Genomic DNA, 23018 nt, shown 5'->3' with positions numbered 1-23018 from the left:
ACAGAGATTTGATTTTCATCTCAGATTCTATATACCTGTCACCAGATGGACTGCTAGAGCCAGGTTAATGTTAATTTGCAGAATTCGGTCTGCTGAAGACTTCCTTAGAGTCTTTGCTTTGAGACAGGAAAAAAGAAATTGATTCACTTTAATCTGGAGTCACTGAATAATCAATCTTTTCACTTTGTTCAACTGCATATGAATTTAAGATGAGACTTTTACATGCAGGGGGAACACATACAAGTATTAATTTTGCTTAAGCCCCAAGCCCACAGCAAAATCCAGGTAAGACTGCCATGTTTTGCCAGATACCTTGATGAGGACGACTGTGATAAAAATACCAACACAGAGAGAGAGCCTGTTTCCTACTCAACACCACATGCAGCCACCAAATGAGTTTTCCACTAAAAAGCCATGAACCTCAGCAAACCCAACCCCCATGTTTCATTATAAACCCAAGACCAATCAAGTTTTGCCTCGTTCCAGGGTTGGTTATAAGAGTTACAACACAGCTCTAGTAAGGGCCAGAAACAAATCCCACGTAACTGTAAAAAAGTCTCTCCTTGTGATATAGGGTACATGGACCAAAAAATAGAAGTCAGCAATGAGATCTCCAGGCTGAAAGGTATCTGGATAAATTCAGACAAACTTCCAAACTGCAGACCCTTTTAAGATTACCACCCCTCTATTTACAACATTACAAAATAACCCAAACAAACCTAAAACCAAGTCTGTTTTAAATACCTCTGAAATCCCAGAGGTCTCCTTATAATGAATCTTTCCTCAAGAGGAAGGGGAGGAAAGTGAGGGGGTGTTACAGCCCGCAGCCACCTTACAATAGCCTTTTGGTGGACGTGCCTTTATAAACAGCCTCAGAGGGAGAACAGAAGGCTTCTCTTGGGGCTAGGTCATTCCTTTGAGTCCGAGGAGCAGGTTAGTAAAGAAGCACCTGCTCCTATGTCCCTTCTCACTTATCCCCTTAGCTGATAAAGCTACAAATATTCATTTCCAATGATAATATATAAAGCAAAATTAAATGGACTAACTCAATTTGACTGAAACCTCTAATGGCGGATGTACAATTTGCCCTGTGCTTCTAAGCAGTCTTAAAATGGGACCATCTCTCTCACAGAAAAAACCTAGGAAGTGGAAGTGTAACAGACTGGCAAGCTGTGTGTTGTATTCCCCTCTTCCAGGGGCTGGTCCAATGAATGTTAACAGCCTATGTGTTAATGAAGCTGCTTCTTTAACTCAGTTGATCCCAGGTTCAAAGCCTGCTGACAACTCATGGAGGGGGGACCATTACAAAAGTAAATGCAATGTAATAAGAATGGCTTTGGAGATTGCACACAGAGCAATCACGGACAATGGCATAGATGCACCCTAATGTCTTGGATTCCATGGGAGATATTTCCCCGAACCCGGCCAGCCACTCTTATGCCTGGAGAATAAAAGAGGGCACCATGCAAAGCACAGGTCCTGCTTCAGTTCTGGGGCGGGGAGAGGGAGGGGAAGAGAGCGAGCGAGAGCGCACACAAACATTTAATTCCCTTGTAGAACAGATGACTGCTTTGTAATTTAGTAGCAGCTGCTGGCAACAAACGCCACACACTCATATTCCTATTAACCAAGCCACAGCTGATTTATTAAAGGCTCAGATACATCAAAACAAATGACTGTGACATCATTTATATTACTATTTACAGCTCTTTAATAGGGTTACATGAAGGGGCAACGCGGTAGAAACGGGAATCTAGTTACAAGCCTGTCAAGCTGTGGCAGAGTATTTTCTCTTTTGTATTGCAAGCCTAGGCAGTCTTCGGTCTCAATTGCCACCAACTACATACAGGACAGTAATGTGCTGGAAATAGAGAGCTGAGAAGCTAGCAGGTATTCCCAAATTACACATGTGAGTATCAACTCTCTGCTAGCCAATGCAATTCTTAGAAAACCCACCCTCCACACCAGGGTGTTGTACTTGATCAAGTATTGCGGCAACCCCAATCACTGTGCTTTATCACTACGCTGCAGGTACGTTTTGTCTCATACAACCAAATATCCATTGTACCTGTGGGTTACTAGGCATCCCATCATTCAGACATAGTTCTCTTTACTGGGCAGCCTGCTGTGACCTTAGTCACTGACGGATAGCCACATCACTTGAGGGGAAAAGCCAGCACAGTAGGCATGAAACTGATGCCTGTAAGGTAGGCCCGCACAGTACACACCACTTTTCCCCTTTAATCACTACAGCACATAGATTCTGCCCTGCACCTAAAAGGATCTCTACTTCCTGCTCCAATGAGACCACAATCCCTGCTGAAAGCAGTGCAGCCGCAACAGATCCAGGCTTCCCTGTGACTAGTGCTTTGAAGGCAGAATTCCTTTGAAACGCTAGTCAGTACATCATCTCTGCCTACACCACATGTACTGACAACTAATCTCGACCATTCCTTGAAGAAATAATGTAGATAGTCAGCACAAGCCATGGAACACTATCTACCAAGATAATATTCTAAGCAATGACAGTCTCTCTCATCTAAAGACTCTTTTCTGGCTGAGACGACATACTTAAAAGGATTTTTAAATTAAAAGGGAGCTCTGTATCAAGAACATAAACCCTTTATCAGAGGTGTCGATGGAGGCAAATGGCAGATTCCTTTTTCTTTATAGATTTCACATGGAATTCCCTCCCTGCTTGCAAATTTGAAACCAATGTGTTCAAGCCCCTGGTTTTCTCAAACCATAAAGGCTCCACGTAGTCAAATATTATGCTTCTGCTTTTTAAATATTTCCATTTAAATGTAGATTTTGACCTTCTTGCCAATGAAATATTAATAAGAGAATAAAATATATATTCTTCTTCTGAGGGAGAGGTCGCTTTCACACTCTGTCATGTTCCCTATCAGTTTTCTGAAGAGGATTTTTTCAATCCGCAATAGATTCTCCCCAGTTCCTACCTTTTCAGGCTATTGTGGTTGAAAGCAGAAAAGTGATCTTTTTCCTCTTAAGATCTCAAGGGAAAAAGTATATTCTATTTCCTTAGCTCAAAACCAAGTAAACAAGGATGGTAAAGAAGTGTCTTTCCCAGCAAGAGCTAAAGGAAGGCTAATTCCATTTGAAATAGTTCTGCTCCTAAATAAGGAGACAGTATGAAGATTAAGTGAGATCTCCATTTCTTAATAATGTCTGCTGTTATTAAGTGGACTGGGGGAATAAAACTCACAAATTGCTCTGTTTATCCATCTTTAGCTCCATCATTATTCAATCCGCTGAACAATCTCCCTCTCACCCATGTTATTTGTTTCCCTCTCTTACGTTGGTAAAGAAGCTGAAAACAGCAAAACATATCACACAGTGCTGTACTACAAATGCACCTCTGTTTAAGGGGGTTGTTTCTGCTGCCATTGTTTTAAATGGGAGCAGAACTGGGTCCCAAGTATGTACTACTGTACTAAATTGCCTCTGCATCAAAAGAAATTTTTCACAGATACAGGACAACATCCACTTTTAGAGGTAGCATTAGAATGAACTCTAAAACACTTGCACAAGACGTAGGGTAAATGCTTTATGTACGTAACAAATTACCATCCTGCTACCATCAGCCTCTCTTTCAGTTACACCAGCTTTACTTACCAGCTTTTGCATTTTCATTCTGATGCTGGTGCCTCTCTACCTTCACTCAGGAAAAGTATCGATTCAGACTTTCAAGCGTATTGCCATCATCATTCAGTTTAATCATATCCCAATTCTATCAGCACAGATCCTCTCTCACACTCTGAAGTGGGATACAATATATTTTGGCTGGGATTTTGAAATGCATCCAAGAGTGAACTGCCCAGCTCCCACTGAATTTGCACATCAACTCAATGCCTAACTCCCTTAGACTTCTTCCAAAATTCCAGTTTTATAGATTTGTCTAAAACACAAGCAAGGACAGTTCAACCCCAATTTGTCACAGCAGCAAGTGAAGGTAAAAAGATCAGCACGTACTGGCAGGCTGTCTTAGAGGTTTCATTACGGAGCTGTTTATAGCATTTATTTCTCCTGTTGTTGCTACTGTTTTCAGGGTCAAAGAACTGAGATCCCATTTCAGTAGCAGAGATCAGTGTCCAGGGAGCAAAGTACTTGAATTCCACATCCTCCCGCAAAGACTTGTTGATTCACATGCTGCTAATGGCTGGGCTTTTACTGCATGATCATATGAACGCTGAAATTTATACCAATACAAGTGGCAATTCTAAGCTTAAGTAATATTACTAGCATCACTAATTAGCATTAGTGCAACTGGAAATTTTAAATGGAGCAGAACATTGGCACTGATGTGCAATAGCATCCTCTATACGTAGTTGGGCTACGTTCATTCATTTGAAGTTTTGTTTCCTGTGGAACACAGTCCTTTTTGCAAAGGGAAACACACTATTGACAGGAGTGTTCCCTCTGCAGAGCTTTGTACATACTTTTCTTATAACAATAGCCCAAAACACTGCGTTACTACTACAAGCCAGGGAGTTGTGGACCCCTTACTGTAAATACTGTAGTTCAGCATATATTTACTTTTAAACAAGGAACTCCGTACCTTTAAAACCATTAATGAACAATGTCAACTGTCGTTAATAAGCCCAGAGCCTAAAGAAAATATTAGTAGCTTTACTTTAGATCTTGGACTGAAGAGAAACAGATGCAAGAGAATAGCGACTGAACTTTAAGCAGGGCTGCAGAGGAATAAAGAGCCATATTAAAGGACCACCACAAGTCCTGCATCCCATTTAAGTCACATGCATAGCCTCAAAAACAGCCTACATGAGTAGGACTTTAAGGAGACAAATGAAACTCAGGCCTTGGGCCGGCCCTACACATGGAGTGAATTTTACTACAAGTGAGTGACTGTGCCTCTCCCCCTCCCGACTAGAGCAACAGTCTGATTTCTGTTTATGTCATAGTGGAATACTTAAAGGAGGTTTGCTTTTGTTTTTCCTGTTCACTTACCTTTTTGAAGAGAATTTCAGGCCAATGAATGAAACCAGCTTGAGAGAGTAAGAAGCTAATTTTAATTACTAAAAAGAAGGAACAGTGTCTGCATCTCCACTGCCTTGCACCACATGTGGACATTTACACCTGTGCAGAGAGGGTGCACATGGCTACCTCAGAATAATATTACCCTACACCCTCTTTGCACTAGTGTAAATGACTTCACAAGGCAGTGGAGAGTCAAGCGCACAGAACAAAGAGCAGCATTCAAGCTCCCCCACCATGTGTCTCAGCCCTCAGCTGGAGAAACCACTTTCGAGGTAAGAGGGTCAGTAGAGTCTCCATGCTCTTTCTGCTGAGTCTACCAGCAAGATGCCAATTACCTAAAAGTATTTATCTACCTTAGTGGTTTCCATAGTACCTATCATCACAGTAACTAAAAGCCAATTAGTATAATTGGTGCCAACTGTGGTGTTGCTGCTGTCTCACTTGGCAACCTGTCCACCTCCACACAGATTGAGATGACCAATTCATTTTACATTCACTGACTAGCAGTCAAATGCTAATTATTTGTGGTCACTAGAGACTGGGCCTAGATTTGAATGGAGTTGAGAGCACTGGAATCCATCACAGTTACCTAAACCCTCTATATCTTTTTCTCTGTTACAAAGAACGCAATAATCATTCCCAACGTCAATTCCAACTCAGTCTCACTAGCTCTCCAACTTCATGGGAGAAGTGGCATTGCATTTTGGTATAACTACCTGGAAAGGAAAACTACATGGACATCCTATGGAGAGTAGATCAGAGTTTACATTCTGTGCCACATTTAAATCTCCAGTGTTAACTAGAAAAAGGTTTGTATTAAATGAAAAGCTCCATTTAACATTATTTCCTCTGCAAAAGTAGGCTGGATAATACCAGTGAAAAGTGGGGTTTTTGCTAATGTAGCATGCAGCCTCCCAGCAAAAGGGAAGCTGGGTTGATGAGCAGTGACTGTGATTTCTGTAACAAATAAGTGAGAATGTGCAACAAATTACTACATCCAAACAAACAAATCCCTGATTCCGCACCCCCCCACACACAGCCCAATTTGCCTTTATGACACAAATGAGTCAGTGCTGACTAATCGTATTATAGACAGGGAAGCCTGTAATAAGCTTATAAAAATGGATGTTTACTGCCTCATTATTGTTCAGTGCTTGCTGAGATAATAAGAAAACCATGGGAAGTAGAATATGGAATAGAAATCTTACCAGGTATTTGGAACAGAAAAGTTTTAAAAAGCAGGCTGGCAATCCGGGGTTGGGAAGCTTATGAGAGATGGATCAGAAACATAAGGAAGGAAGGGAGGGGACAAGAGTCACCAGATCTGAATCATCATAAGTGAGCTTCTCCAAAAGGAATCGGAGGTGGTGGTGAGGGGGGTTGCTTTTCAATTCTATCTTGGAAGTCTGGGGATGAAAGCAAACCATAGATCCAAAGTGTGAATGTTATGGAAGATCACCAACACAATGCCCTGTGGGGCATAAAGCCTTATTAGGGATGAGTTTGTAAGTTTAAAGGAGGGCCAGTATCTCTGGCACTACCTTAGGAACTAGTTTTTAGCGCACCTGCAGATCCCACTGATTTCTACTGGAGCTATAAGATCTCAGCACTTCTTACTATCTGGTCCCTGGACCACATTGCATTGCAGAGGAGTGTAGTACCTTGCAGGACTGCACTGAGTAACACCGAGTTCCTGTAAAAAAAAAGACACTTCTCCTGCTGAACGCGTAGCATTTTAAGGATCCAGGACTGTATTTTTAGAGATATTTTAAAAAGTAATACTATTCATCCTTATGGAAGAGTCACACAGAATTCCCTTGAGAATGCTAACCTTTCTGAAGGGTTTATCATAGCATCACAGGACTGGAAGGGGCCTTGAGAGGGCATCTAGTCCAGTCCCCTGCACTCGTGGCTGGACTAAGTATTAACTAGACTTTTCCTGACAGGTGTTTGTCTAACCCGCTCTTAAAAATCCCCACTGATGGAGATTCCACAACCTCCCTAGGCAATTTATTCCAGTGCTTAACCACCCTGACAGGAAGTTTTTCCTAATGTCCAACCTAAACCTCCCTTGCTGCAATGTAAGCCCATTGCTTCTTGTCCTATCCTCAGCGGTTAAGAACATTTTTTCTCCCTCCTCCTTGTTACAACCCCCTACACACTTGAAAACGCTTATGTTCCCCCTCAGTCCTCTTTTCCAGACTAAACAAACCCAATCCCTTCAATCTTCCCTCACAGGTCATGTCCTCCAGACCTTCAATCACCTTCGCTGCTCTTCTCTGGACTCTTTCTGCAGTACTCCTTCCTAGGCAGGCATTTCCCATTGTGTGTGCGCGCGCGCGCACGCAACTGATTGTTCCTTCCTAAGTGGAGTACTTTGCATTTGTCCTTATTTAATTTCATCCTATTTACTTGAGACCATTTCTCCAGATCACCTTGAATTTTAATCCTATCCTCCAAAGCATCAACCATCCTTTAGGACTGAACCTTGTAGAAGAATTTGGGGATCTTGTCTCTTCTGTCTCCAGTGACATATGAACCTCATTTTGCCAGAGCTGGAGTTACAGATCACAGGGCTACGCAGACAGTGGTGGTAATGGTGGTAAGGTCACCTGGGAGCAGCTGTGTAGGGGAATAGGCTGGCCCGGACAGGCTCTGTGGAGGAGTCAGAAGGAGTTGGGCCTTATCAGATCCAGGGAATGGTAAGCTTTGGGAAGAACTAGATGTAGATTCAGTTTGCTTCACTAATGTGAAGATAAGCATTTCAGAGAAAATGTTTGTGCTAAAAATGACATTTTGATTTAAGGAGGCTTATTGGTTGCTGATTGTCACGGTCTTTGCCCCAAGGGACACACAACTGCAGGGTCTGGACATAAGTCAGACCTGCTGAGGTGATGGCAGTTGATACAAAGGGTACTGCAACCCCACTACCGGGTGTGAGAGCAAGACACTGGTGTGATTTCACCCAGCCCGAGAGAAAGGTGGCAGCTCGAGACTTGGAGGAGAGATTGGAAGGGGTCAGAGGTGCAGTTTATTTGGTAAGTGACACCTTTTAGCACCAACATGTCCTTTCTCTAGACTTGGATTCCACTGCATGCAGTGGCCAGAATCCTCAGTTTTCATATCTAGATTTCCCTTGAAATAGTGAAGGAAAGCACACTGCTGGGTGCGCCAGGTTAGCAGCTGTGACAAAGTTCCGAGCTTGTATTGGTGGCTTCTGCGCTTCCGGGCGGATTCAGTGGCCTCAAACTCACTAAGGCCCCAGTGTGACCTTCCTTTCACAATACAGCGGCAAGAGTCACAGCCTATTGAGTTACTTTCATCACAGGCCAGTATGGGAGATGGGAAGGGGAAATACTCCACAGTCTTTGTTGCTCCATAGCGCTCAGTAGGCACAGGTTGGCCTCCTGACTGACTGAGGCCTACTTCCCCTCTCAAGGGGATCTCTGTTGAGTATTGGGGGGGAGGGAGCATGGGAAGAAACCCAGGCCCACCCTCTACTCCAGGTTCCAGCCCAGGGACCCTAACGATAACAGCTGAGAGTGGATTTCCCTTCACCACTGAAGCTGCTTTGATTCCCTGGGCCACTTCCCCGTGGCCCCCTTTTCCTAGCTTCCCCCTTACCTCAGGATACAACAGTGCTTCCTCTCCTCCAGCTCCTTTCACCCGGGCTCCCGCAAGGGAACTGGAAAGGAGAGTTTTAAGCAGTATGAGTGAGACCTTGTCCAGCTGTCTCCATTAGCCTAACAGCCTTAACTGGTTAATTGGCATCAGGTGTCTTGAGTGGCCTGGAGTAGCCTTTGTTTGGCTACCCATGGAACAGGGCTCTGCTCATTCTGAGGCGGATATACCTGCCTTCTACTACTCTCTTATATCCTTTGAGTCTGAGTCTGTCACAGAGCATATAATCTCTTACCAAGCAAGACACTACAACTCAGTCCCAAAGTCCTATTTCAGACCTCAGGGATCCATTGCTGACAAGCTGGAAAGCAAAGGCAAAGACCCCAGCTGAGAGCTGAGGGGGGAATGGAACTAAACCATGTCACAAAGTCATTGCTCCGTATCTGTGAAAGGGATGGGTCAACATGACACCAAGTTTGTGATGGACAAAGGACAGCATCAGGGCAAAGCTCTTTCCGTTCCCACAGTCACACCAGTCTCATCCCGTATGTTTATCTGACACCATTAACATCACCCTCTAGGGCACATGAAAGAGTGGACTGACCAACTGGCCGCTGTTGAGAACACTGCCAGCGTCACCAGCCAGAAGGCCAATTGCTAGCAAGGAGTACCTGTGCAGTGGGGCAGTTGGAAGCGTTCATGGTCACCCATTAATTTTAGAGCAGAGGGAATTCATCTTGGACATCAGCCACAACCGAAAAGCAAGATACGCTCGACAGGACAACAACAGGCTGCCTTAGGTTTCATCGACCACCACTCAGCACAAGATGCTTTCTCTAGAGTACAGACTTGATAATGAGGTAATTCAAACCCGGGCATTCCTGAGGGACTGGACACCAGGTGAATAGGCTTCTTGCCCGAGACACCCTGCATTGCATCCAGGGGGTTGCAGCTCTATGCTCACCGCGAGAACAACCTTCATAGTTCTTCATTCTACAGAGCAACACTACTCTCCCAGTATCCTCCTATCCTAGGAGCATTCCCATGACAAATCTGAGCCTGGCGGTACAGTCCTTGTCTGTGTGAACAAATCCACTGAAGTGCCTGAATTTGGTACGTTTCCCATCTCCCCGGCATGACTGAAACAGGAATCTTCTGAGAACAGACGACTCAGTGCCTTTACATCTGCTGATTATGTAGCTGCAGAAGCCATCTCTCTGAAATGAGAGAGAGAGAGAGAGAGAGAGAGAGAGAGAGAGAGAAACCTATGGTCTTTTGCACCCGATCCTGGCACTCTGACATTTCTTCCGAAGACAATTATGTAAAGCCTCCTGATGGCAAAGCTCAGGAAATGGACTAATAGTAGCTTGTACGGTACCTCTCCATCAGGCAGTTCAATAAATCCTGGCAGCGCTGTGATTTGTGTTAGGAGAATGAGCTTTTCAAGAGCAGAACTATCACTTAAACACCGTCAATAATCGCACTGTCAAAAAACCTCTGGGTAACCTGACCAACACTTCAGCAGCTTAATTTATAGATGTGCTGTTTGCCTTCAGGGTATTTTATGCAGCTGTCAATAGGCTAAATATTGGAAGCGGATATTACCCAAATGTCTCTGCAGATTTTGAGAAAGGAGTCTGGGAGCATGTAGGACAAGCCTTCCACTTAAGTGTGGCTGGATTCTCCACTCATTTACCCTGGTTTGTCATCAGTGGAATTGCTCCCAATTCACACGGCTAGAAAAGAGAGCAGAATGCAGCCCTTAGGACGCAGAATCTGGGCCAGACTTTGGTGAAGAGAAGAGGTGTGTGGACAAGGGTAATGGAACCTTCTCCTGTATGTGGACTAACTACCAGGTGACTGGGGAGTAGACCCACAGCTCCCTCCAAAAAGGGAGACAACAGCAATGACTCTGCATATGCTGGGGAAAACAAACAGCACCCATTTCAAGGGGGATGGAGCTACCAATACAGTGTAGGCATTCTCAGAAGCCCCAGGAGGAATTCTGGCTGAGTCAGCTAGAATTCATCCTACATCCAGGTTACAACGCAACCTGGTTCACACGCGTGCGTGCATGAATGCATGCACCCTCCCACTTTTGCTCCACAGCACAGGGCTGTGCCTTCAAAGCATATTCTAGCCTAAGCCTTATGCAATTTTTTTCCTTCGTTTTTTTTCCTCCCCAGAAACAGCACCTGAGTGCGGAGCTCACTGTAAATGCCTATACGACTGAAAAAGACAGATGGTCAGACAATAGCCCCATGTTGTCACTGCAGCTAGAGGAAATTTTCCCCCTATAATGTGCTCAGACAGAGAGCTCACTTGCGCTTCATACCTGGAGCTCTGGCCTACTGTCGCTGAACAAGCTAACTAGGGGGAAAACATATGAAACAAACCCCAGTCTCTAATGACAAGCCAATCACAAAAGGAACTGCACTCTTGGTTGGGATTAATTCAGATACTTATCCCCATCTTATTGAAACTATCCCAATCTACTGGGCTGGCAAAAATGTACCTGGAAATTTCATGAGAAACAGGTCATCCTTGTGGCATTCCTGATGTTTCCCCCATTCTTATTACCCGCCAAAAATGCAAACATTACTTCTTTAGAGCAATCAGAAACTACCGCTTCCAGTCTTGGGCACCGGCCCTGCAAGTTACGCTGCAAGCTACTCCACATGCACAGGCTCAGTGGGACTTCAATAGGGTTTTGTACAGGCACGAGGATCCACCAGGCAGAGCAGCTTTTGGGATTAGGATCTTAGTTGTCAGTCTAAGAGGCTAAGGCACAATGCTGAAGAAAATATTGCAGCCTCCACAACATATGGGATCTGGTTCTGACTCTGCATGAAGGTTCAAGGGAGCATCCACAGGTAAATATTTTATCCTAAATGGATCACCTAGCCAGAGGAGGGAATACTATTGGGGGATGGGGGGTGAATAGGAAGCTGAAGGGCTGTAGGTAGGGTGCTTGGTCTTCTCTCCCTCCTCCTTCCCCCCGCCCCTCCAAACATATAGCACTGCCCAAAAGAAGAGTCTGGACTTCATTTATTCCTGGTTCTGGGCACTGGTCAAGCAAGAATGATTCTGAGTTAGAGCCTCAGGGACAGATTCCAGGTAGACATACTATAATCCCCATATCCTAGAAGTCTGAGAATTGTGAGCTGTTTGAACAAGAATTACAAGGGTTAGTAGCTCTCTCTTGAGTAGGGAAAATATTTTTACAGAGCAAAACTCAAGCAGATGTTTACGGGTCAACATTTTCAGCAAAACTGGGTCAGAAACAAAACTGAACATGTAAACATCTCCAGCCTATAAAAAACTCACATCTCCATCCAGACTTTGTGGTTTGGGCATAACTTTGGCTACATATGCACAGCCCAAACCACAGTGACCAAATTCCTAATGTCCCCCAGCACTTTCCCCAGCCAACACGAAATCAGCCTGTTCCCTTTCAACCACCACACAATTTACCCATCACTGCCTATAAAGTTAGGATTATGCGCTAGCTCTCACAATGTGACAGAATTAAACTGTCCTTGCACCAGCTCTGTTCATCAGATTAAGGTGAAAAAACACAATTGTCCTGCATAATGAGTCACACAGCAACAGATCAATCCCATAAATTCCAGTCAACAATGGCCCCTCTTGCCCTTACATTAACCCCAATGAGCACATTTTCAGAGACAGGTCATTCTTGCAGTGACTGGCTGTTTTTAAAACAAAAAACTAACAACAAATTCTGGGATTCCAAAAGCACATGGTACTGCCCCTTCCTCTGGTACAAAAGCCAGGAGGCTACAATTCCAGCTTGGGATCTACCTGTGAAAGTCAATGGTGAAGAGTTACCTAAAAGTCAGCTGCCTAGCCTGCAGCTTTGCATGAACAGAAAAAATTCCATTGTGCATGCAAATAGACGCACACACTATGGGGAGGGAAGAAGGCGTTAGACAACTTTAAATTCGTTTGATCACCTAGCCCAAACTAAGCTCTGCATCTACCAGCTGATTCTCTCTCGCTCGCTTTCCTAATTCTCCAAAACTAATGAATTCAAAGTACCAGACTCTGCCAAAGCCAGACAGCAAATCAGTCCCCAAGTTCATTATATTGTAAATTAAAAGCCTCACATATATATGCATCACGTCTACTGGATAGAATCAGAGCAGCTCAGCCATGCATCATATACCCTATACATACTGCTGGAAGATAACAGAGCTCAAACAGGAGGAACCTCCATTTTTGGAGCATGAGAATTTGGAATGCTTCCCCACTGCTGCCGTGCAGTTCCCAAGGCAGCTTAGCTAGCAATCACCATGAAGTGCTAGGAAGCCACAGATTTGTTACGATATCTTGTCTTAGGAGGGAATCTCACATGCTTGAGTCAGGTGCACCAACCCCACCCAGTTCAAGCTGAAACTGCTCAATTTACCTACAAGATAACTAAATTAACAGCTTTCCATCACTGACTCCTCTCAAAGCCATTTGATGATTCTAAACTCAGCATTGCATGTGCTGACTTCTGACATTAAGAATAAGCAGGAGCACAGCCCCTTTGATTGACTTGACACTAGCCGCTTAGCAGATGGATTCGTTTGCTTGCTAATGTTAATTAAGATTCTGTGTAGCCTGGCTCCATCCTTCCTAGCATGGCATGAACACCTACGGTTCTCTGCCTCAGAGTCTTCTCCCCTTTTTTAATGCACCAATTGCTGCTTGGGCTGTGGATTAAACTCAGATCCATCTAGTGAGGAAAGTTCTTGGCTAAGCCGTGGCCTCCAAATTATTTCTACAGGGATATTGACAGAATTGACTTATTCTGCATGTTTAAACATTGTGTCCAAAATATTTACGTAAGCTCTTTCCCACCCTTTCTGTCCTTGTTCTGAGAGCGGTTGTATGAGTAGCTCGTGAAAGTCTATGAGCGGCATGGCCCAATGAGTGATCTGCACTCTGCCACATATCCCATCTCCATGCGGCATGGAGCACCACGTCTCGGCAATCCGACACCGTTGTACTTATATATTGTTGTATTTAACATTAATATTTAGCAGGCTTTTTTCCTTCCCACAGAAGCCCGGACTCCATCTGGAAGCCTAAAATGGACTGATTTGTCAGAGGGCCAAATTCTGCCCTTAGTCACATGCAGGCAACTTCCAAATACAGTATTAAAAACAGGAGATGTGCAAATGTAACTGAACACAGAATTGTTCCCTAAATTGGCAAATGCTTAAATAGCCTCTCTGCTCCGTAAGCTGTTTGTGTAATGGGAAATCTGCATAGGCATGTGTGGGACTTATTCATTAGGGTTAATTTTTCACTGGAAAAAAGGAATCAGTTTATATCTATGTGTACCTACATACACAGCTATAGCTATGTCACATCTAACCTATACTACAGGAATATACTAGAATAAGTGGCACAAGAGCTGGGTTTTAGACCATCAAGCACCTCTAAGTACCACATCTGTGGTTATTTTAAGTGCTCCGCTATCTAAATCCAGCTCTTTCCTCCATTGTCCATACTGACACCGCCCCGTTTTCATATTAGCGGAGTTCCTGAGAATCTTATCTTTACAGATGGGAAACTGAAGCATGGGAAGGACCAGATTTTTAAAGGTAATTTAGCATTGCTCCACTCAGCATTGCAACACCTACTTCACTTAGGTTCCTAAGTCACTTAGGCACTGCAAAGCTGAGTGGAGCCATACCTAAATACTTTTCAAAATCTGAGCCTAAATGACTTGCCCAGCATCACACAGGAAGTCTGCGATGGGGCAGGGAATAGTCTCCTATGTCCCAGGACAATGCTTTAGCCCCTGAACCACCCTTCTTCACAAGCACTCACCCCTCTAGCAGCTCTTGCTACCACACCTGTTCATAAACCCATGTATCTTATATTTGGTCAGTGGTGTTGTTTTTTCAAATGGGACTTTGCCTTGCTAAGAGGGTATAGTCAAGTTGTCCCCTACACAGTTATATACGGTAAACTCACAAGCTCCATTCAGGCAGAGGATGAAGAAGTGAAATACCGGATGATCAGGGTTTCCCCCCCCCCCCGCCCTAAAGCGGATGATTAATTTAATGCTTCATGAAAAGGAAAAGAAAAATCTATAAGCCATTTCCATCCCTCCTTTACCTTAAGAAACAGAAACTTTGCCAAGGGAAAACACTGCAGTGGCATCAGCTGGATTGGTCTGTAGTACTGGGCCAAACTGGCAGCACCCCTCGGCAATTTCATTCCCTATTGATCTGCCCCAAAAGGGACCACGCAGGCAGGGAGTGGGCAGAGCCAGTTTCCTCCTAACACATCTTGTCAATGATTCTCAGCCTCGATCGCTAGGGGCAAGCAGATAAATCAGTCACTCTAATCCTTTCAATGGCAAAACTGCTAATAATCACGCGAGTTAGTTTGGGTTTAGATGGTGGCTTCTGGACACCTGCCTGGTGGTAACGGGACTGAGGTAAAACAACTCATTTCATCTTGGCAATCAGAAAAAAAAATCAGTGGAGAGGCAGCATACTCCAGTCAACTGGGCACTCGACTGGGACTCAGGAGACCACGGTTCAATTCCTGGCTCTGTCATTCATCTTCTATGCAACGGCAGTCAAGCCACTTCCCCTATCTGCTTCTGTTCCACACACTGTCTATTAAGACTGTCAGCTCTTCAAGGCAGGGACTGTCTCTTTATACGTGTTTGTACATTGTCTAAGGGTATGTCTACACTACGAAATTAGGTTAAATTTATAGAAGTTGGTTTTTTAGAATTCGTTTTTATACAGTTGATTGTGTGTCCCCACACAAAATGCGCTAAGTGCATTAAGTGGCGGACTGCGTCCACAGTACTGAGGCTAGCGTCGACTTCCAGAGCGTTGCACAGTGGGTAGCTGTCGGTAGCTATGCCACAGTTCCCACAGTCTCCGCGGCCCATCGGAATTCTGGGTTGAGATCCCAATGCCTGATAGGGCAAACACAGTGTCGCAGGTGGTTCTGGGTACATGTCATCAGGCCCCCCTCTTCCTCCCTCCCTCAAAAGCAACTGCCGACAATCGTTTCGCACCTTTTTTAATGGGTTATCTGAGCAGACGCCATACCACGGCAAACATGGAGCTCGCTCAGCTCACTATCACCGTACGTCTCCTGGGTGCTGCAGACGTGGGACTGTGTTGCTACACAGCAGCAGCTCATTGCCTTTTGGCAGCAGACGGGGCATTACGATTGGTGGGCATTACGATTGGTAGCCATCGTCATCGTATTCCTGGGTGCTCTTTTAGCCGACCTCAGTGATGTCATTCGGGGCACCTGGGCAGACACGGGAGTGACTAAGCCAGGTCATTCCCATCTTCTGCCGAGCACCCAGGAGATGACGATGGCAAGCACTCGTACTGCACCGTCTTCTGGTGAGCAGCCAGGAGAAGATGATGGCTAGCAATTGTAATGCAGCATCTTCTGCCAAGCACCCAGGAGATGATGATGGCTAGCAGTTGTACTGCACTGTCTGCTGCCCGCCTAAGATGTAAAAGATAAATAGATGGAGTGGATCAAAACAAGAAATTGACCCGATTTGTTTTGTGAAATCAATGGCCTGCTAAACCCAGGGTTTTGAGTTCAATCCTTGAGGGGGCCATTCTATGTGACAGTTGTTTGTGTTTCTCCTTGATGCAAAGCCACCCCTTTTGTTGATTTTAATTCCCTGTAAGCCATGTCATCAGTCGCCCCTTCCTCCGTCAGAGCAATGGCAGACAACTGTTTCGTGCAAAACCAGGTGAGGAGGCGACGGCAGCGCGGTGACAAGAGCGATGAGGACACAGACATGGTCATAGACTTCTCACAAAGTACGGGCCAGCAATGTGCACATCATGCTGATGAGCTCTGCATGGTCACCTGTGCTGATCAGTTCGCCATGCTGGCCAAACAGGAAATAAAATTCAAAAAGTTCGTAGGCCTTGTCCTGTCTACCTGGCCAGTGCATCTGAGTTGATAGTGCTGTCCAGAGCGGTCACAATGGAGGACTCTGGCATAGCTCCCGGAGGCCAATACCGTCAAATTGCGTCCACACTACCTCAAATTCAACCCAGCAAGGCTGATTTCAGCGCTAATCCCCTCGTCGGAGGTGGAGTAAAGAAATCGATTTAAAGAGCTCTTAAAGTCGAAAAAAAGGGCTTCATTGTGTGGACGGGTCCAGGGTTAAAATCGAGGTAACGCTGCTAAATTCGACCTAAAGTCATAGTGTAGAGCAGGCCTAATTCAATAGCCCCCCAATCTCAGTTGGGCCTTTCAGGCACTATTGTGATCGAAATGATTCATCACCCCAGATGACGTTGGCTTTTGGTCACTAACGCGTTGAATTCAGCAGTCTGGACTTTATTTCCTTCTAGTGGAAAAATCCAGAAAGCAACTGACTCCATAAAAGCAGCAAAGAATCCTGTGGCACCTTATAGACTAATTAGTCTATAAGGTGCCACAGGATTCTTTGCTGCTTTTACAGAACCAGACTAACACGGCTATCCCTCTGATACTTGACTCCATAAAAATGCCACAGAGCGATCATGTTACTAGAGCAACAGAGCATCATAGGTGGCTTTCTGTGCTATTTCTCATCTACCTGCTATGCTGGTAGCTAACACCTCAGTAACCCAAGGAGACAGTGGGTTGCAGAGGAAAGTGAAGCTGAACACCTACTGATCACCAGGTGGATGACAAGGCAATCACATGTCTATACAATGTAAAGTGCTTGCTCTGCTGAAATCCCAGCTCCCCAGAGGAACAAAGAGACAGATTTTTGACACAAATCTGTGCCTGAGCAGTAAATGGCAAGCTGCCTTCTCCGGACAACTTGTGATGAAACAAATTAAAGTGAACAAAAATGCCAGGAGTGAATGAGAGCCTCTCCTCGCCTTCCTGACTAATGAAAGCCATGTGGTGAACCAAACAAGCAAAGCACAGCTTCTGACAGGAAGCTGGCTTAAATAAAGTACGATCCATCCCACATCTTCACCAGCTACTCATACCAAGCGAAGACGTGTGTATCGTTTGGAGATGTTGAATTAAACACAAATAAATGCACATGGCTTAACTTAAGTGTACTATAGGTGCTCCGATACCACAATAATGGACACATTAAGAATGCCCAAATAGACCAGATTAATAGTTCAGGCACATACCTCTGCATTTCACAGTTCCAGTTAGGATTCACACTGGGGTTTTCAGAAGTGTCCAAGGGAAATGGTGCCTATATTCACCTAGGCTCTGTTTGAAAACATCAGCCTAAAAGCTTAAGTGACAGAATACCACAAGGAAATCTGTTCTTATGAGTCTACCCCAAAATAGACAGATTCCAAAACTTTTGAGGTCGACCTCTCATTTAATACACCCATCTACACACCAGGCAGGGCTGGCTCCAGGCACCAGCGAAGGAAGCAGGTGCCTGGGGTGGCCAATAGAAAGGGGCAGCACCCCATCCGTTATTGGGGTGGCACGTCCGGGTCTTCAGCGGCAGCTCAAGCGCTCCACTTTAATCTTCGGTGGCGGTTCCTTCACTCTGTCTCTTCCTTTTCTGCAGCACTTTGGCGGCAGCTCCATCAGGTTTTTCTTTTTTTCCACTTGGGGCGGCAAAAAAGCTGGAGCCAGCCCGGTCCCCAGGCCATTGAATTCAAAGTCACTCTCTCATTTAACACATTTGCCTCTAGTCCCTCATTATTTGTTCTCCAGCAAAAAAGCACCTTACAGATCAGCACTGCACTTTCATTGAGCGGGCGTCTCTCTCCTGGTTGTAAGCTTTGAGTTGCAGCCCAGCTAAATTTTGTGGATAGCCTGTGGACTTGATCCCGATCCCATTGACGTGAACAGGAGGGGTCTTGTTAACTTCAGTTAAAGAACTGGGCTCTGCAGGACATTGAGTCTTCATGTCTTTTTTCAGAGCCAGCAGGACATCAGCCCTTCGTGACGTGGAGTGTGCTGAAAGCATAGTTCCATAGGTTTGTTCCACAGAACTTACTTTGAAGGTGGCAACAGTTAGGAACAAACATTGCACTGAAATGAGCGAGGTAGTGTGTGTGTATCGCCACTGACCTGCAATGGCTGAGACCAAAACAGTCAATTTATGTGTCATAGGCTCAATGATGCAAACAACAAAGATTCTTCTAGCTCAAATGTAAAGGATCCAACTTCTATGCCCACTGTTGCTGTGGAATTCTAAGTAGCAATACAATAACCAATTTGTTACAGTTAAATACAGTAGGTGAAATAAGGGGGAGGGAGGGAAGATACCTACATTTCTTTAAACTTCAACAAACATTTGGATTCACTTCTGATTTACTCAGTAGTTTCTGTCAGTGAAGGTCTATATTTAAGTGACCCATTACTTCCTTTCTACCGTATGGGTTTGAACCGTGACCTTCTAACATATGTAGATCCAAAATTTCTTGTCAGTTTGATTCAAAAGGATATATTGCCCTGGGGGTCACGTGAAACTGGGCCTAAATTCATGTGTTTCTCTGCAAACCTGGGCTGAGTTATAAATCTGCAATGGAACCTGAAATCCAGAAAGCATAGTTATGAAACTCTAGATCACGCTAACACTTTGGATGGCTTTAGTTCTCATTAGCTCCTGACATGGTTTTCCCAACCTTAGATATTAGACGGATTTAAGGCTAGTGTCAACCCAGAACCAGCCTTCGGTTTAATGCTACTTGATAACCAGCAAGTATGTAAAAATGTACACACTGAGTTATGCAGGACACACTACGTAACGCAGACCCCTCTATTCAGGACACTGCAGTGTGCATGCCCTGTTGCTGCTATTACTGCATGAATGAAATATCCTTAGAAAACTTCATACAATTAATAATACTTTTCATGGCCCTTCAGCCAAGTTAGTAAATGAGTTAAGACTCTGGAAATTAATTTAGTCACAAAGCATCACTGAAATGTGTCTTCATTTAGCAAGCGCCACAGGCCAAACCGAGCGCCTTTGGATTATGGAGAAAAATGAGACATGGGTTTTGTTTCTTACAACTATTACCTGTGCAAGTTTCAGCTGTAGTAATCAGAGACTTCAGATCATTTGTTTGCAGCAGTATTTTTTCTGCCTACACACACACACACACACACCCCCACACCCACCAGCACTTTGTTACAGCAAAGTTATAATTCATAGGTTGGAGAGGTCCTTTGACTTTTAGAATCTAACCTCTTGAAAACATCTGGTGGCAATAACAGGCTAGACACTTCAGTTGTTCAGAACAATTTTGTTTGTTTGTTTGTTTCTGGTGTCTTTAGGCGGAGGTAATCCTTGAGATTTGCATCTCATTTCCAAGAATGCCCTAGGGTTCTTACAGCAGTTGAAATCTTACAGAATAAACATACTCCCCTGATTGTAATTGCATTATTAAATATGATTGCTCTCCTCTTCTATGAAAAATATTTAAAAGCAGTAATAGGGAAGATCGCAGGAATGCATCTAGTGAGAAACAGGTAGAAGATAAATACAATAGCAGATAAAGGAAAGAATTACATTGCTAGACTTGTGCGCGCGCAAAATGACTCTTTGGCCTATTATTTCTCTTACAAAGTATTAAGCACAGTAGATAGACAGACAGACAATTAATCCTACATGTCAGACAGGACACAACAGGAGACAGACAAATTGGGGGAGGGAGTTCAAGGGAGTGGGAATAAGAGCCAAATGTGATTCCAAGGGCAAGTCTACACAGCAAACACACACCCGGGGCTCACTGGGGTCAGCTGACTCATGCTCATGGGGCTTGGGCTGTAAAATTGCTGTGTACACTTCCAGGCTCAGGCTGGAGCCCAAGCGCTAGGCTAGGACCCCGTGAGAGGGAGAGGATCCCAGAGCTGAACATCTACACAGCAATTTTAGCCCCATGAGCCTGAAACAGTTGACCCAGGCCAGAAGTGGGTGTTTAATTGCCGTCTAGACTTACCCTAAGCAATCGGAGTTTGGTTCTCAGTCAGATATAATATTCTGCATTACTTGACCCAAACATTTGTGCAGTGTTGTAAGGCAATACTAAAAAAGCATCTTCCCTCCACCACATGGCAGAAGCAATCTCTCTCTCTCTTTTATACTTTGCCATATAGATCCTTTCATTAGTCTCTCTCATAGCTGTTTTAAATTAAATAAACCCCAAGAGCCTATGAGTTCTAGTTACACCCATTTTACAGATGGATTAACTGAGGCAAGAGGGATAAAATGGTTTGCTGAAAATCACAGGATCTGTGTCATAAGCTGGGAACATAGTCATGAGTGTTGACTCTCAATCCACTGATATAATATGCAGGGCACCATTCATTTTCCTGCATTAGAAATTAAATAGTTTTCATTAAATATGTGTGTGTATTTTATCATTTGAACCCATTAATAAAATAAAAAAGTTAGCAACATTACTGCACATAAAACATGCAGAGACACAAGATGGGTGAGGTAATATATTTTACTGGCCCAACTTCTGTTGGTAAAAGAAATAAGCTTTTAAACGACACAGAGCTCTTCTTAAGGTCCCTCTGTGGAGTTCTCCCGAGCTCTGTGCAGCTTAAAACCTTGTCTCTTTCACCAACAGAACTTGGTCCAACAGAAGATGTTACTTCACCTACCTTGTCTCATATCCTGGGACCAAACTTGGCCATCACAGTACTACAAAAACATGCATGCATTTACACAATCATATTTAAGGGTATGATATAGTTGCAGAGGTCACACAAGTCACGGAATCCATGACTTCAGCCTGTGGCAGTCGGGAGCTGCAGGGTACCCCTGCCACCTCTGAAGGTCCCCACCGCTCCTGGCCACCCCGGGCAGCGGGGGCACCCCCACAGCTCCCGGCTGTCCTGGGCAGTGGGGGCACCCCCAGAGCTGCACGTGGCAGGGGTACACCAAAGCCCCCAGCTGTTGCAGGTGGTGGGGATTCCCACAGCTCCCAGCCATGGGCAGCAGGGGATCCTGGAGCTCTGACACCAAACCCGTGGAGGGGGCCCCTGGAGCTCAGAACCACTGCGCAGCTGCCCCCTGCAGACAGTGTGCGGGAACCCGCAGATCCCCATTGTGTCAGATATTTTTAGTGAAGTCAGGGACAGGTCACGGCTTCTGTGAATTTTTCTAAATTGCCCGTGACCTGTCCATGACTTTTACTAAAAATATCCGTGACAAAATCTTAGCCTTAATCATATTCAGTTACACACCAGCATGGTCCTCCCAATGTGTTTCTGCTTCGTTTGGCTTGACTAGGGTGACCAGATGTCCCAATTTTATAGGGACAGTCCCGATTTTTGGGTCTTTTTCTTATATAGGCTCCTATTACCTCCCACCCCCGTCCTGATTTTTTACATTTACTGTCTGGTCACCCTAGGCTAGACTAATTTCCGTGGCAGATTCTCTGATGACCAGTACTACATTTGGATAATCACATCTGTAGCTGTGATTTTCTAAGGAAGGAGACAGGGCAAATACCACTGAAATCCAGCGGGGGCTGAGCGATCATTTCCCTAAGGTTCTTCTGAAAATCCCAACCTGTATTGTCTTTGTATGTCACTCTGGGATGAAATGTGTCCTTCAAATGTCAGATACCATGTATCAATTACCATCTTCCTCATCATCGTAACTATTCTATGATTATTAATGAATTATGTCCTTACTTTTTTTTTAAAAAATACCTCAAGCTACTGGACAATTCAAGCACTATCTGCACAAAGGATGCCTAGGATGACCCACAGAGACACTGCAGGACTGAAGGACATTAGCTGAAAATCATACAGTTAGTCTCAAAAAAGGAGAGCACAAACCTGTAGGTTTCAGGGGTTCACGACCACCCTCTCTTTATGGCTAGTTGGGAGAGGGGTTCCCGAAGTCAATGGGGAGAGAGGATCCCAAAACATCTGTCTTGTAACATGGCATCATGGGGTGGCAATGGTTGAGCATCACTGCTGTAAGGGAAACTGTGATGCTATTGAAGACTTTTTAGAAAAAGCTAGTTAAAAAGAAAAAAAAAGTTTCCTCACAGGCAGCCACCGCGGTGCAGCAATGGGAACATATTCAGGTCCCAATTTCCAGCTCAGAACGCCTTGCACTGCAGAGGGCTTTCTAAACTACACATTTACATAAAAACAAAATACATGAAGTGTCAAGAGACATACCAGCAGAAATACAGCTGGGGGTGAGGTGGGGGTGAGTGTGCCATAATAAGCCACACACTATAAATGTAGCAGTTAAACTGCTTGAGACCACTTTTCTGCATTCAAGAGCCTCTGCTCAAGTGTTTTCACTAAGCTTTGCATGTCTAACAGCCCCACGGGGTTACAGACAGTGCAGGAATCAGACTCAGCAGTGCTTCTTGTGTGCTCTGGAAAAGAAAAAATTACATATA

At 44.5% G+C, this 23018-nt stretch overlaps 1 protein-coding gene across 15 annotated transcripts in view; it reads right to left on the bottom strand.

Moving 5' to 3' along the window:
- Positions 1–23018, bottom strand: part of AUTS2 (activator of transcription and developmental regulator AUTS2) — a 1174081-nt gene that overhangs the window by 727590 nt on the left and 423473 nt on the right. The gene's annotated exons all lie outside the window — the stretch shown is intronic.

This window comes from Mauremys reevesii, linkage group 20, assembly GCF_016161935.1.
Source record: "Mauremys reevesii isolate NIE-2019 linkage group 20, ASM1616193v1, whole genome shotgun sequence".
In the NCBI taxonomy this organism is placed as follows: Eukaryota; Metazoa; Chordata; order Testudines; family Geoemydidae; genus Mauremys; species Mauremys reevesii.
The sequence above is the reverse complement of the archived record's forward strand: the minus strand, read 5'-3'. Positions and strand labels throughout refer to the sequence as shown.